The 12,182-nt window shown below is 41.8% G+C and overlaps 1 non-coding gene across 1 annotated transcript; it reads right to left on the reverse strand.

Moving 5' to 3' along the window:
* Positions 1–11,511: 11,511 nt before the first annotated feature.
* LOC141423646 (U6 spliceosomal RNA) lies at positions 11,512–11,615 on the reverse strand. Its single transcript, XR_012448484.1, has one exon. It is a non-coding gene; the product is annotated as a U6 spliceosomal RNA (small nuclear RNA).
* Positions 11,616–12,182: the final 567 nt, after the last annotated feature.

A 12,182-nucleotide genomic window follows, 5' to 3' on the forward strand; every position in this document is an offset into this window, starting at 1 on the left:
AGCTCAGGGACTTGTACTTGCTACTTGTACTCTACCACTGGAGCCAGAACTCCAGTGATAAAATTTTTTTATGTTGATAAAATTACTGTAATTTTAAAGAAAAAAATTTTTGGTACTAGGGCTTAAACTCAGGGCCTACACTTCGAGCCACTCCACCAGCCCTTTTTTTGTGATGGGTTTTTTCGAGATAGGATCTCATAAACTATTTCACTGGACTGGCTTCTAAACACAATCCTCCTGAGTAGCTAGGATTATAAACTGGCAACCAGCTATCATTTAAAAATTTTAATTCAATGTTTCCAACACTTTCAGAGTATGCACTTTCTTTCTGGAACAATAAGGTGTTCCAGGTTCATCTTTAACATTCCCTGCTCCAGTGCTAGAATCAGCCATTTCTCCAAGTTGCCCTGTAAGTCTATATGTTCTAAAATGATATTAGAGCTGGGTGCTGGTGGCTCATGCCTATAATCCTAGTTATTTTGGGAAGCTGAGATTGGGAGTGTAGAGGTTCGAGGTCAGCTCAGGCAAATGGTTTGTGAGACCCCCATCTCCAAAATAACAAGAGCAAAATGAACTGGAGGTGTGGCTCAAGTGGTAGAGTGCTTGCCTAGCAAATGTACAGCCCTGAGTTCAAGCCCAATACCACCACCAGCACCAAAAAAATAAAGAACTATTGTTTATAGTGTATATGCCAAAAGTATTTATAATAAAATAGTATGATGTCTTGCAGTTGCTTCAAAATAATATAGGTAGGATAGGGAGTAGTGGGAAGACATACAAATGAAACAAGACTTTATGCATGTTTGACATTTTCCATAATAAGAAGTCAAAATTCGTATCTAAAATAAATGAACAAGAGACTTGTACTCTATGTTTAAATGTCGTGTCAAGTTTAGAATATAATACAATATGGTTTGCTACCTGTAGTTTTTACAGGTATGAATAATTGCACCCACATTACGGGGTGAGTAAACTTTTATGAACTGATCTGGGCATGTACCTGGTCATTATGTATGATGCTTGTTTGCATAAGAAAATGTGCCCTATGGGTGAAATAACCAATTTATAAGTTAACTTTGAAAGACAGGCTCTTTTTTTTTTTTTCATTTTTCTTTTATTATTCATATGTGCATACAAGGCTTGGTTCATTTCTCCCCCCTGCCCCCACCCCCTCCCTTACCACCCGCTCCACCCCCTCCCGCTCCCCCACCTCAATACCCAGCAGAAACTATTTTGCCCTTATCTCTAATTTTGTTGTAGAGAGAGTATAAGCAATAATAGGAAGGAACAAGGGATTTTGCTGGTTGAGATAAGAATAGCTATACAGGGCATTGACTCACATTGATTTCCTGTGCGTGGGTGTTACCTTCTAGGTTAATTCTTTTTGATCTAACCTTTTCTCTAGTTCCTGGTCCCCTTTTCCTATTGGCCTCAGTTGCTTTAAGGTATCTGCTTTAGTTTCTCTGCATTAAGGGCAACAAATGCTAGCTAGTTTTTTAGGTGTCTTACCTATCCTCACCCCTCCCTTGTGTGCTCTCGCTTTTATCATGTGCTCATAGTCCAATCCCCTTGTTGTGTTTGCCCTTGATCTAATGTCCACATATGAGGGAGAACATACGATTTTTGGTTTTTTGAGCCAGGCTAACCTCACTCAGAATGATGTTCTCCAATTCCATCCATTTACCAGCGAATGATAACATTTCGTTCTTCTTCATGGCTGCATAAAATTCCATTGTGTATAGATACCACATTTTCTTAATCCATTCGTCAGTGCTGGGGCATCTTGGCTGTTTCCATAACTTGGCTATTGTGAATAGTGCCGCAATAAGCATGGGTGTGCAGGTGCCTCTGGAGTAACAGTCTTTTGGGTATATCCCCAAGAGTGGTATTGCTGGATCAAATAGTAGATCGATGTCCAGCTTTTTAAGTAGCCTCCAAATTTTTTTCCAGAGTGGTTGTACTAGTCTACATTCCCACCAACAGTGTAAGAGGGTTCCTTTTTCCCTGCATCCTTGCCAACACCTGTTGTTGGTGGTGTTGCTGATGATGGCTATTCTAACAGGGGTGAGGTGGAATCTTAGTGTGGTTTTAATTTGCATTTCCTTTATTGCTAGAGATGGTGAGCATTTTTTCATGTGTTTTCTGGCCATTTGAATTTCTTCTTTTGAGAAAGTTCTGTTTAGTTCACATGCCCATTTCTTTATTGGTTCATTAGTTTTAGGAGAATTTAGTTTTTTAAGTTCCCTGTATATTCTGGTTATCAGTCCTTTGTCTGATGTATAGTTGGCAAATATTTTCTCCCACTCTGTGGGTGTTCTCTTCAGTTTAGAGACCATTTCTTTTGATGAACAGAAGCTTTTTAGTTTTATGAGGTCCCATTTATCTATGCTATCTCTTAGTTGCTGTGCTGCTGGGGTTTCATTGAGAAAGTTCTTACCTATACCTACTAACTCCAGAGTATTTCCTACTCTTTCTTGTATCAACTTAAGAGTTTGGGGTCTGATATTAAGATCCTTGATCCATTTTGAGTTAATCTTGGTATAGGGTGATAAACATGGATCTAGTTTCAGTTTTTTGCAGACTGCTAACCAGTTTTCCCAGCAGTTTTTGTTGAAGAGGCTGCTATTTCTCCATCGTATATTTTTAGCTCCTTTGTCAAAGATAAGTTGCTCATAGTTGTGTGGCTTCATATCTGGATCCTCTATTCTGTTCCACTGGTCTTCATGTCTGTTTTTGTGCCAGTACCATGCTGTTTTTATTGTTATTGCTTTGTAATATAGTTTGAAGTCAGGTATTGTGATACCTCCTGCATTGTTCTTTTGACTGAGTATTGCCTTGGCTATTCGTGGCCTCTTGTGTTTCCATATAAATTTCACAGTAGATTTTTCAATCTCTTTAATGAATGTCATTGGAATTTTGATGGGAATTGCATTAAACATGTAGATTACTTTGGGGAGTATCGACATTTTTACTATGTTGATTCTACCAATCCATGAGCATGGGAGATCTCTCCACTTTCTATAGTCTTCCTCAATCTCTTTCTTCAGAAGTTTATAGTTTTCCTTGTAGAGGTCTTTCACATCTTTTGTTAGGTTTACACCTAGGTATTTGATTTTGTTTGAGGCTATTGTAAATGGAATTGTTTTCATACATTCTTTTTCCGTTTGCTCATTGTTAGTGTATAGAAATGCTAATGATTTTTCTATGTTGATTTTATATCCTGCTACCTTGCTATAGCTACTGATGATGTCTAGAAGCTTCTGAGTAGAGTTTTTTGGGTCTTTAAGGTATAGGATCATGTTGTCTGCAAATAGGGATATTTTGACAGTTTCTTTACCTATTTGTATTCCTTTTATTCCTTCTTCTTGCCTAATTGAAAAGACAGGCTCTTTATAAGATGTGCTCAAAGGCAGTTGAACTATTTGGTGAAGTATAAATTCTCCCTCACTCCTGAAATTCCTTTGCATCAATTTATCTATGATTACCTTTTCTTGGAAATCTATTCAGAGCTCAAGTCTCCCAGCTGTAGCAGGTGCAATTTTAGCACACGAGTCCTTGCTTGTATTCCTTACCACATTCTACCAGGAGTCAGTCAGAAAATACCTGTCAGAAGAGTCTCCCATGTCACATGGTTTAGAAACATAGGTAGCCTATAGTGTGCAGATATACAAAAAAGAAAAGTAAGAGAAGATAGAATTAACTGATGCCACTGAAGCAGTGGTTCTCAAAGTGTGGTCCCCAGACTGGCAGCAACAGTATCTTCTGGGAACTGGTGAGAAATGCATAGTTTCAGGTGTCTCCCACTCCTGGACTTCTATATTTGAATTTCTGGAGGTGAGGCCCAGGAATCAACATGCCCTCCGAGGGATTCTGATGCTACTCAAGTTTCGGAACCCCTGTTGTAGGGGGGAAGGGAGGAGGGCCAGAGCTACACATGCTAACAAACCAGCTGCTTCCCAGCAAGCCGCCAAGCCAGGAAGCACCTTGTACTGTGGGAGTGAGGTAGAGAGACTGTCCCCTGCTTCAGGTCTTGCTCAAACACTTCCAGGTTTGAACAGAACCAGGAGTTCAGGTGACCCTGCACCTGCAGGAAAAAGCACCAAATAGAGAGTTCTGTCTGTTCACAGAAAGTCCACAGTACACAGTGAGGGCAGAGATGAGTTCACATTTACCATCTCCAGGGGTCCCCAACCTGATGTCTGATTGTTTTCAGGGCAGTCTTCTTGGGATGCTGCTTTTTCATCTTGTTGAGTTGCATCTGACAGGTGGTGATGAATTCAAACAGCAATGAGGAGCCCTGCAGAACATTCTAGTAGGGAGGTCAGGGTCCAGGGGCTTAAGGCTGGCGGGTGAGTGGCGGGGCAAAAGGAGCTTCCTCCAGACCTTCTTGTCCTCTTTGTCTCCTATTGGATGGCAATCAATCTCTCACCCCCACCCTGCAATGGAAATGCAGCATGGGAGAAGATGGCTGCGATCTCAAACTGCAGCTAAAATAATATTTGACATCATTTTGAAATATCAGAATAAAGCTTTCTGCTGCCATAGAAAAGGAACTGGTTGTGCTCAGCAAATGAATGCAGTTATAACAGAGGGGTTAGGGGCGGTCATGGACAAGCCTTGTGAAAGAGCCATGCCAAGGGACCCGGTGCTATTCCGACAGGGACTCATGGGTCAATGTCATCTCCCATTTTCCAAAAAAGAGAGAATTGGAGTGATTTCAACCTTATACTTCTTCAGGAAATGATAAAGCTAAGAACTGTGGTGAATGCTGCTCTCACCAGGGCACTGTGAAGACCCAAACACTTTCTATTTAATCATGAGCTCAGGCCAGGAGCAGCCTTTGAAAGGAAGCGGCTGAGTCACTTTTCTGCACACTCCAGAGCAGAGTTTGAGAGTCCTACCCAGCTGAGAGGCTCTTCAAGCCCTCAAGTTTGCCCAGAGAGAACAATATTGACCTTCCGTTTTTAATCAATGGTTCTTCCCCAGAGGCTGTGTAAAAGATGGACACCGCAATGTGTCCTTTCGCCTTCTTTCTCTCTCTGAAGTCCTTTCCCAGGCTGACAGCTGTTTCCTTGGGAAGAAATAGGTAAACATTAACACTTGACTCCCCAGGTCCCACTTAGAGACTGTGGGGGTCTTTCTAGCCTTCTGTTTCCTTAGTTTCCTGGGGGGAGAAGGGGGAGGAGGGCAGCTGTCTAAACCAAGGGTCATAGTCCCTTATCCTCCAGACAGGGGACTCAAGGGAAAGGACTCCCAATCCAATAGGATTGATATCACAGTAAACCTTTGAACATCCTTGTAAATAGTTTAATGTTTATTAGAATAAAAATATGACTCCTCCACTTGATATAAAAGCAGGATAAACTCATTTGGAACCTTCAGGATCCTTCCATGAAATATCAGTAAAAATCATGTGAATTTATTTGGATTTAGAGCAGATAATATGGCAACCAAGAAGTATTAGCACAAGTATGCCTGGTTCTTCATGCAAGCAAACAAACAAAACCCAAACTTTGGCCTGAATGTCATGACTGGGATTTAGAGACTACATATCCTTGATGGCGCAGTTTCTGGAGTTGTCCTGTCACCTTCTCCACCAACAGAGGCTGCAAAGCCCTGGGCATACTTTCTGTCTCTCCCTCAGCACATTGCAAAGACTGTTTTATCTTTTTCTTTACTTCTTCCCCTATAAGTCTCACACTTTCCAAGTATGTCCCCGCCCTCCCCCCTACATGTCTCTTCTAAAAAAGGCACACTGAAGGAGACAGATGTTTTCATAAGAAAAACGTACCACTTGGAATTGCTATTCAGAGAAATAAATTATACACCAAGAAAGAAAGTAGGAACATAGAGGGCTGGAGGCTTGGTTCAAACCATAGAGCACCTGCCTAGCAAGCACAAAGCCTAAAAAGCCCTGAGTTCAAACCCCAGTAACATCAAAAAACAAACAAACAAAAACACCACAAAATAAGAACATAGACAAGGCCCACAAAGAAGCCAATATGCCCAAATAATGAGTAGGTGTTTAGATGTGACTGTAGGTGAAAATAACATGAGCACTTATAACCTATAGAGGACTAGTTTTGAAATAGTGTGCACCCAAAATAAATGATGGATCTTACTAATGCCTATAACCTGTGAAGTAGGTAGAATATGCCCAGGTAATAACTACACAGGGATTTCTAGGTATAATCTTTTTCCTTAATACCTTTTAATAATTCTTTGAGTCCATAAAACCAAATATAGTAAGATTTAAGCAGCTCTTTGAGTTAAAAAATACTATACAAGAACACTTTTGTACAAATAAGAAATTTGAAGGACTATATATCAGATAACATTATTGAATTGTTATCATCGTAAAGGGTATAACAGTATTGTCACTAGGTAGGACATGTCCTTATTCTGGACATGCTGGAGCATTTAGGCATCAGGAAATAAAAAGAGACCACAGAAAGTGAAGACAACAGAGGACCAGGCTGGTTTGCTCAGGACTGCACTCGGCCAGATGAAAAACATACTGTTTTGAACATGCATTGCTACATTATTATGCCAATCCAAAACATGGCGGCCAACACCAACAATTGCTTACTCCTGGTCTGCACTTTGGGCAGGTATTCATCCCTGCTTCGTGTGGTGGGTGTATGCTCCCGTGGTGGGTGCCAAATGCGTAACTTGAAGTTGGCTGGGTTCCTTGGTTGTCCTTTATATTCCCTCTCCATGTGGTTGGCTTGGGTTTCCTCACAACATGGTGGCCTCAGCGTAATTGGACTTCTTACATGGCAGCTGACTTCCCCTAAAGTGTCAAAGAGGAAGATGCCAACCTTCATGAGGCTTAGGCCTAGAAGCTGCTCTGGGTCAATTCTGCCAGGGTTCACGCCAGCATCAAAGGATTTTACTACCAGGTGGAGAGGCTCATGGGAGTCACTAAATGGGTAAAACACATAGGAAGGAGGAGTTGTGGTCAATGGAAAATTCTTGTAGGTTAGCAACCACAGGAATAGGATTACCCAAAAGGTGACTATGTTTCCAAATTCTTCACCTCTTTGGGCCATACCAGGTGTGCTGGTCAGCTTTCCATCACAGAGAAAAACATCCTAAAACAAGAAAGATTTATTGTGGCTCACAGTTTGAGAGGCTTCAGCACATGGTTGCTTGGCCCAGCTGCTATTTTAGGCCTGTGGCAAGGAAGAACATCATGACAGAGCATGAGACAGAGGAAAATTGTTCACAACATGGAAGACAGAAAACAGAGAGATAGTTGGAGATAGAGATGGAAATGAAAGTGGGGGAGAGAGGAAGGAGCCCAGGATAAAATATACTGTTCAAGGGCAAGCCCCAGTGATCTGCTCCTCTAACTAAGTGCCAGCTCCAAAAGTTTCCACAGTCTCCCAATAGCCCATTAAGTTATGAATCCATAAGTGAATTAACTCACTCATGAAGTCACAGCCTTCATGATCTAATCACCTCCAAAAGCTACACCCCTGAACACTTTGGAGACCAAACTTTCAGCACATGAACTTTTGGGAACATTTAAATTCCAAAATGCTGGGTATCGTGGTACATGCCTATTATACCAGTAGTTGGGAGGCTGAGGTAGGAGGATTGTGAGTTCAAGGCAAGTCTAGGCTACACAGTGAGACCCTGACTCAAAAAATAAATAATAAATAAAAACTATATAATATCTAAACTATAATACCAGGGCACCTCAGCTGAAGAGTTGTGATCAAACTGTTACTGGAAAATGGGAAAACAGCCTGGTGCAGGTAGCTTATGCCTGTAATCTTAGCTACTCAGAAGACAGAGACCAGGAGGATCTACTTCAAAGCCAGCCCAGGCAAGCAGTTCGTGAGAGCCTTTCTTGAAAAAACCCATTACAAAAAAAAGGGGGCTGTTGTAGTGGCTCAAGGTATATATAGGCCCTGAGTTCAAACCTCGGTATTACAAAAAAAAAAAAAAAAGAAAAATAGGAAAATGAGTTTCCTTGTTGCAGGACCTCTCTGAGAACTTAAGAGACTCACATGTGTTGGGGGTATAATACAAAGTGTTTCTCAAACCTATCACCATTGTGTGCAGTACTGGAGTTTGAACTCAGGGCCTCACACTTGCTAGACAGATGCTCTACCACTTGAGCCACTCCACCAGCCCATATATATATATATATATATATATATATATATATATATATATATATATGTTTTTAATAAAAATATTTTTAGAAAGACTATCATTTGGGACATTTGGACTTAAAGGATCCACCTGATTAGTGTCACATGGAATCACAATGCTGGTTGTTCTGTTGCTGTCCTCACTGCTACCATGACACCTGTCCCTGATTCTCATGATGCATGTTGATAATTTCTCTCCTCTCACATCCTCCCAAGGAGGTTTGCTGGGGTTCAGTGTCACCAAGGGTCAGAATATGAGTCTTAGGAGCCCAATCTGAGTTCCCATGGTATGCGGAAAATTCTGTTTGCTCGCAGAGAAATAAAGTCCTGGTTTTGCACCTCCTTGGGCTCACCCATGCCAAGGATGACTAAATCCTTAGCTGTTCCCTTGCTGAACTCCCACTGGCCCTTTGAGACACAGTTCAAAGGTTATCTTCTTCTTTTTTTTTTGGCGGCACTGTGGTTTGAACTAGCAGACGCTTCAGCCACTCCACCAGCCCTTTTTTGTGATAGGTTTTTTAAAGATAGGGTATTGAAAACTATTTGTCTGGGGCTGGCTTTGAACTGCGATTCTCCTGATCTCTGCCTCCTGACTAGCTAGGATTACAGGCGAGAGCCACCAGCCCCCAGCTACAGGTTATCCTCTTACTTAAGGCACTCACAGGCAGTCTATCCAATACCTTAAGTGCATTTTCACACATTAGCAAATAATAATAATATTGTTTGCTAATATGTGCAAAGAACTGGGTTTCAAATATAGGCTGTCTGGCTCCTGAACCCAACTTTTTGACCACTGCATGGCTCAGCCTCTCTGAGGATGTTCCTCTATAATATTTAGCACATAGCACTGTTACATGCCAGTTTGAAGTGTCGGGGGCCGGTGTCGAGGGTCCTTGCCTTCACAAGCCAGAGAACTGGCTCGTGAGGCAGCTGATTGATGAGCCAAAGCCGGTTTATAAAGTAGGATTTATTAGAGAGAAAGGAAAGGCTACAGCTAGAACAGTGTAGCAGAGCCAGAAAGCGGTAGCTCCCTGCTCAGGTAAAGGCTAGGGTTTTTCTGGACGTTTTAACTCTGGATTAGGTGTGTTCTTTTCATTGGCCAAGGATTTGCTGGCTTTCTTAGGTGAACTGGTTTGTTTTGCCCCTTATTGGGGGAGGGGAAACAATCTTGAGAGCATTTTGCTCATCAGCCCTATGGCAGCTCTATCAGACCTGGTATCTCCTCTTCAGGATGCAGAAATGCAGATTTACAACTCCCTCTCAGGATGCAGGAATCATAGTGCTCTCCATGGGGGATGGGAACTCACTCATCTGCCTTAAGTCTCCAGACCCAACAAGACTGCTAGTTTTCCATCAAAATCTACTTTCTTCTTCTTCCTAGAAACATGGCTACACAGCTAGTGATCATTTCCTAACCTATTTTATGGCTAGGTTTGGTCACATAACTAAGTATTCACCAATGGAATGTGAGAAATTCCCATGTCACTCCTAAAAAAGGAAATCTCTTTCCTAGGATTTCTACTCTCTCCTTTCTCCAATGACTGTAACCCAACTTGGCCGTGCAGACCAGATGTAGTCTGGGGATGGTGGAAGAATAAAATGGAAAAAAACCTGGGCTTCTAAAGTATGGAACAATGGAACAGAGCCACCTGCTAAACCTGGGGCTATTAATAATTGTGAAACAAACTTCCATATTCCCCAAGCCACTGTATTTGGGGGCCTACTTGTCATAGCAGCTGAAACCTCACTCCGTATAATTCAAGTTGAGATGATCTATTTTTTTCCCTTTGAGACAGAAAAGTTCCTGAGGTCACAGAGCATGTGAAATCCATCTCTCTCTATATATGGCCTGGCACAGTGCCTGGGACACAACAAGTCCTCCAGAATGAATGCGCCTATAGAATGAGTTCTTAAATGACTATTTCATTATCATTGCAAAAATGCCTATAAGAACTTCTTGTTCACTGAGACTGGTTACAAGCACACCTGAAAAGGGAGGAAGACTGGTCCTTAGAAAGAATCCAGACAACATGTGGAACTGACAGGAATCCTGTGGGATTGGAGGGGCGTGGAGGGGAGTAAAGACTGACTTCAGCTGATTTCTTTCAATAGCTGTACATGTATGTGCAAGTGATAGGAAGCCTAGCCAGCACACTCCATGAGTGCCATTTAGTGGTGATTAAACCATAGGGTGTCACACAGTGGCTCCCTAGCTCTTTTCTCCAACATGTTCTCTCAGTTGAGTGGCTTTAAATTTGGGGAGGCAGGAGATGGCAGTGGTACTGGCCATTGGTATCATCTGTCGTCATCTTTGAGCTGCCAGCATGACAGCTGGGGAAGAGTAGGATCAAGTTGACTGGCAGAATGCTTTACATCTAATGAGTTTGTGCACAATAATAGTATAATAAATAAGGCTCTAGAGGAACTCAGTTATCGCTTTCATTCCAAAAGTGAGATATGGCCTTACCAGAAGCCCACAGAACCATCTGTCATCAAATATTAGTCTTTCTGTCAATGGCTGGACTGGCTCGAGGAAATGGAAAACATCAGCAGAGGGAGGCAAATGACGACCCATGTCGTTTAAAAAGATTTAAAGGGAGCTATGTTAAGAAGCAAGAGATTTCCAGATGATTTGGAAATAAATATCTACAACCACTACCAAAAGCAGTTAGAGTTGAAATCTTAGCTGCTGTATGCTAATGAGTCTTTCCATGAGTTCAGTTTCTGTCACTCTGGGTAAGTTCTTGAATAATATCATCCTTATCTGCTTGGACTTGGGGTTGGAATTATTGTGATCATCTTTAATGTGTTTTTGCCAGTTTGAGCTATCAAAATCTGATTGTCACTGAAGCATTTCTGCTGAGGACATAGCCATTAGTGACAGGGATACTGAAAGTGGACGAAAGGTTGAGAATTAGATAAAAGCTGTTAGGATTTGTTTGGTTTTCTAATTTTTTGTGTATGTGTGTGTGGTGGGAAAGAAGGAAGATGCTCACAAGCTGTCACAAATAGAGAATTGTGGCCTAAATAAATCTCATCAATCAGTTACACAACTAAACACTGAGCATATCACACCACATGGTAATGGGAAAGCCAGGGAAGAAAGCAGCACATTGATCATTTAAAAAGAATGTGAAGTTAGAATAACAATTCATCAAAATGAAAAATTCAAGGATAGCTACGTCCAATAACAGCAAATACAGACATTTTTATGGGACATATCTGTGTAAAGTCTTCAGCCAACACTTGCTTGTTAGGATTTAGGCCTGAACCAAGTATGGGTCCCTTGGGACAGGATTCATTGAGGTCAATTTTAGAGGTTCATAGAAATCACCTCTAGATTTGGTTTCTCTTTTTTTATTTCACAAATTTGCGTGTCATCCTTGCACAGTGGCCAGGATAATCTCTGTATTGTTCCAATGTTAGTATGTGTGCTGCTGAAGGGAGCACTGGTTTCTCTGTTGAGAACAATGCTTCTCAACTGTATCCTTGGTCTTGTACTGATAGATAGTACTCAACATTTGTTTGCTCCAGCACTTCTAGTGTGTCTTTGCTGAGCCTGCAAAGCTGAAAACAACACTATCTAGACTCCCTTGCAGCTAGGGTTCTCGTGGGATTTAGGTAGGTTTTATCAACACAAGTATTTGCATGAGATTTGGAGAGTGGCAAGTGGGCAGGGTTGTACTGTTCTGCTCTTCTGCTGCTCATGTTCCAGGCTTGTAGAACTCTCACTGGCAGTCCCAGGATATCAAGGACAATACAGGACATCCATTCGGCTGGATTAGATTGTAGAAGAGGAGTTTGGTCAGGAGCTGGCAGCTGTAATGGGGATTTTTGATCATGATGGGTTTTTGGATGTGGCACACTGAGGCATCCTCACTGTGGCAAAGGGCATGTTTCTGGAGCTGGCAGCTGTAGAATAGCTGCCCAGTTTGTCAAGTGGCTTCCTCTTTGGAAAAAATAAACAGATCCTCTGATGGCCCAGTTCTGTGATGGGTGACTACTTTTTCTTCAGCC

The sequence above is a fragment of the Castor canadensis genome, chromosome 5, assembly GCF_047511655.1.
Source record: "Castor canadensis chromosome 5, mCasCan1.hap1v2, whole genome shotgun sequence".
Classification (NCBI taxonomy): Eukaryota; Metazoa; Chordata; class Mammalia; order Rodentia; family Castoridae; genus Castor; species Castor canadensis.